The sequence below is a fragment of the Vigna angularis genome, chromosome 3, assembly GCF_016808095.1.
Source record: "Vigna angularis cultivar LongXiaoDou No.4 chromosome 3, ASM1680809v1, whole genome shotgun sequence".
Classification (NCBI taxonomy): Eukaryota; Viridiplantae; Streptophyta; class Magnoliopsida; order Fabales; family Fabaceae; genus Vigna; species Vigna angularis.
The window spans coordinates 32,246,588-32,251,295 of record NC_068972.1 but is presented as its reverse complement, the minus strand read 5'-3'; positions in this window follow the sequence as shown (position 1 = coordinate 32,251,295).

The window sequence follows — 4,708 nt, the reverse complement described above, 5'->3', positions numbered from 1 at the left end:
TCCATACTTTGTTACATTTGGTTCCATTCCAATGATGTTACTACCATTATTCGTGCACATTACACTAGTGGATGACAAACAATAATATTTAGGTTTGAATTTTATTTTCTCTATAGTTTAGATTTCATATACACTAATTGAAATCATTGTGTTTTATGCAGAGATTCAATAGGACTACTCCAATTCCAGAGAAGTCACTTCAACTTGTGAGGAAAGCACTGACTAAATATGTAATTCAATTATATAATAGTATGTAGTAGATATTAGGATATAGTAAGTTCTAAGTTTATGTTTCTAAGTTGTTTTATGCTTTTGTACATTATTATTAGTTTAACTTTGTACATTGCATTGATTTATGCTTCAAAGTTGATTTATGATTACATTGGATTGATTTATGCTTCTAAGAAGTTGATTTATAATTACATTGAATGTATTTATGTTTTAATATAATTTTCATTTAAAATATACGCTTCTAGATTATTCTGGACTATTCTGACGGTAAAATTATATGCAGATATGTTTCTGCAGTTGGGAATGTAGTAGAAACGGACCTGATTTTTAAAAAAACAAGGGAATATGCCTCGGTTGAGACAATAACTGAGGCAGAAAAACACCCTATGGCATCGGTTATGGTCACAACTGAAGCAAAAAGGCTGGGAGATGAAAAAAAAACAAAAAAGGACTCTACTACCTCGGTTAGTGTCCCAACCGAGGCAGTAGAGAGGGACATAGTGCCTCGGTTCCCTCTGAACCGAGGCATAAAGTCCTATGAAAAAAAAAATTAAAAAAATGAAAAAATTTACTACTTCGGTTAACTATGAACCGAGGCAGTATCCTACCCTTTTATGCCTCGGTTCAGAATTGAGGCAAAAAGTTGTAGGCTTTTTGCCTCGCCTGCATATGCCTCGGTTTAGGAACCGCTGCCTATTGGCAAAAATAATCGTTGTTGTTTCCCTTAACTGCACTAGTGTAATGAAGATGAGTAGGTGTTACTAATATAGTATACTCCCGTAGTGACGGAAATAAAGTCCAATGTTGAGTCATTGACAATAGAAGAGCAATGTGTGTAATTTGTGAAGCCCTCCATATTGGGGTTACATAGAATTATTAGTTTATGTTGTTCCACGTCAACACATCAAATGACAAGAAAATAAAACGTAAAATAAGAAAATGAAACTGATGCATTAAACATAACCATTATTTGCGTTCAAGTTGGTCACCTTTTCACTCCCACTTTACAGAATCAGATCATTATCAAAGTTTGAATAATCAATATATATAAAATGTGTAGGGGTGGTATGAATAACATGGAAATTTTGGATTAAGACCTACGATATATTGATTATTTAGAGACCCTAAGAAACTTGTGTTTTCAAATCCGATCAATTTATTATTTAAAAAATTGCTACATGAGTGAGTGTTAACATAATATCGTTGAGTGCTTCTCCCTTGCACCTCCCTATTTTTCTACCTATTCAACTGTGCCCATGTCAGAATCACAGAGAATATTTTGACTGCTTTTATTTTTAATGGTTAAACCCCCCGGAAGTTCCTATTTATGTGGGGTTTTCCCAGTTAGATCTCCGTCTTATAAGTTTTGCCAATTTGGTCCTTTATATTAAAAATTTGATTCAATTGGGCCCCTTTCGTTAAATCAACTTAACAGAGTTTAGTTTTCGATGACCTGTGCGGTTGACGTGGACATTTTTTGAGACGTGGCTTGCACAAACCATTATACGTGGCTTTTTATTAATGAAACCATTGTACGTGGCATTTTCTAAAAGAAACATTTTCAAAATTAGGGTTTCTGAAAGATTTTAAACGCTGGCATCACTCATTTTTTGAAGCATTGTAAAAATTAGGGTTCGTTGTTGTTGAAGATTGCAAAGCAGTTGAAGGTTCGAAAGAGGGAAGTGGGAAAGCGCAAGACGCAACAATGTCTACGGGGCATTCGTGTTCATCTTGCACTTGAAACGAGTGTCAAAAGTAATTTTGCTATGTTAGCTCTCGTGGAGATTGAGACTGAAACAGAAAGGACACATCACTGATTTGCCATTGTGGAGAGAAGTCTGTGCTGAGAACTGCGAAAACTAGTAAGAATCAAGGGAAACAATTTTGGGGTTGCCCTAGGTATAAGGTTGGAAGTGAAAATGTTAGCTGTGAGGTGTTGGAAGAAAATGATGAAAGGTTGTTGAAGAGGTTTGAAAATGAAAGTGATAAGAAGATAGTTGTTATGTTAAAAGTCGTGATGGGTCTTCAAAGGTGGACAAAATTTTTGGTGGGGTTGTTAGTATTGTATGTGTAATGAACATCATTGTAGTTGCAATGTTGATGGAAAGGGCATGAAAATGTATTTCTATGTGTAGGTGTAATGTAGGCCAGTTTAATGTATTTTTCTTTAATGTAATGAAGATGTATTAGTTGCAATGTGGTTCTTTTTTGTACTGTAATGAATATGTATTAGTTGTAGATGTTTAATGTTTAATGAAATGAAGATGTTCAATGTTTAGTGAAATGAAGATTTACAGTGAACATTATTCTTGATGAACCTATAAGCCTATAATGAACCAATGTAACATGTAATGTTGCTGATGTAGTTTATTCATGTTTGACATATCTGATGTAGTTTATTCAGGTTTGACATATCACATTTCTAACAAATAAAATGTTCCAATCAAATCTGCATAAAATGTGCATATCACCTGCCATTGATATCCCATAATAACAACAATAACATATCACATATCCCATAATAACTCTGTCATTCAATAATATTGTATAATAATACGAAAATTTAGTCATCCATTGTTGATACAAATACCAATATATAGAATACTGAAAGATAAAACATTGTTTATAAAAGAGTGATGTAATGTATTACATCAAACTTTGATCTATCTATTACATTTCCTTTCATAAAACTTAAAATATTGTTCAACTCTGTTGTGGTTCTTCTCCATGTAGTTCTTCTCCATGTGCTTGAGCCTCAACCAATGAAGTGAGTTCTTCTCCTTGTGCCTGCACAACAGGTTCTTCGTTTCTCTGGGGACAACATGTTCTATTGTGACCCACTTCCCTACACATGCTACATCTCTTCACCAATCCACCTTTGGTTACTCTGGTGCTATTTTTCTTCAACTCCCCACTGCTCTAACCTCCTTTTCTTCTTAGGACGACCAAACAACTTTCTTTTTTATGGAGGCATGACATTTGGATATTCGGTTACCTCCGAGTGGTTATTTCCATTAATAGGATAGATAATAGAGGAGTACGTTTCTTCATACGTTGAAGTGAGGAAGCATACAAGTATGTAGGCCTCCCCATCTAGGTTGAGAAACATCGTTACTGCCAATGCATGAACACAAGGTATTCCACTGGTGCTCCATTTTTTGCAGGAGCATGAATATTCATCTATGTTCACCACAAACTTGTCCCCACTTTGGGACACATGTCTGACTTCAAATAGCTTTTGTGCAGACCAGCTGTGAACATTAGGCAACGTTAGTAATTACAATGTTCAAAGAACTACTTTACAAATAAAGAAAGAAATAAATATATGAATACCTGGGAATCCAATACTTTGTTAGTAGTGCCTCCTTTTGTAGTCTACTGAGTATTTTTGGACAAATTGATGACTTAAATGACCTTACCCTTGACCTATTAGTCGCCCATATTTTCATGATGTAAAGTATGATTTCCTCTAACATTGGAATTATTGGTTTTGTCCTCGTGTGAACCAAAACACTATTAAAGGCTTTTGACATGTTATTTACCAAGGTATCACATTGAGTTATGGTTGTGAACCTTGATCTGGACCAAAACCTTCAATGTAGATGTAAGTCATACAATCAGTATCTAAAATAATATGAAAGTAAAAGAAATCTAAAGTGAGACTGGTTAACCTTGGAGGAATAGCTATCAAGTGGCGAAACGCGTCTTCGTTGACCTCTCTTATACTTCTCATCTCATTCTCCCATTTATGTGGGTGGGTTGTTGTTGCTGCCCTCCACATAAGCTTTTTAAGATTCTTTCCAGGGAATTTCTTCCTAAAATTGGCATATACATGCCTTACACAAAATTTGTGTGCAACTCCAGAAGTAGATCTTGTACAATTGATAACAATCCCTGTGAATGAGTCAGCAATAAGTTAGATAATATTTATTTCAAGTAGTCGTTATAACATAAAAGACAAAAAAATATAATGCAATTTACCTTCTGTTGATCTGATATTAATGTAAGTGAAGAACACAACTCAGGTCCACCTAGGTCTTCAATGAGTAGCTCCATAAATCATGTGCAAGTCTTCTTGTTCTCGACCTCTACTATGGCATATGCGAGTGACATCATTTGATCGTTTGCATCTCGAACAACAACAGTTAACAACTCACCACGATGTCTACCTTTCAAAAAGGCTCCATCAAGGCCAATGATTGGCCTGCATGAGACAAAGCTATCTATGCATGCCTTGAGGCATGCGTAGAACCTCAAAAATATTGGTTTTCCATCATTTTTCTCAACTTTGACCTTGACAGTGGACCCTGGGTTTCTTGCTAATAGCTCATGAGCATAATCATAAATTCTACTATATTGCATAGTGAAGGATCCTTCTACTTCGTCTGAAGCACAGGCTTTCACCCTGTAAGCCATATTTTTAGATATTGCTATGTTCCATTTCCTACTTATTTTATCTCTAATGTCAACTCCCTTA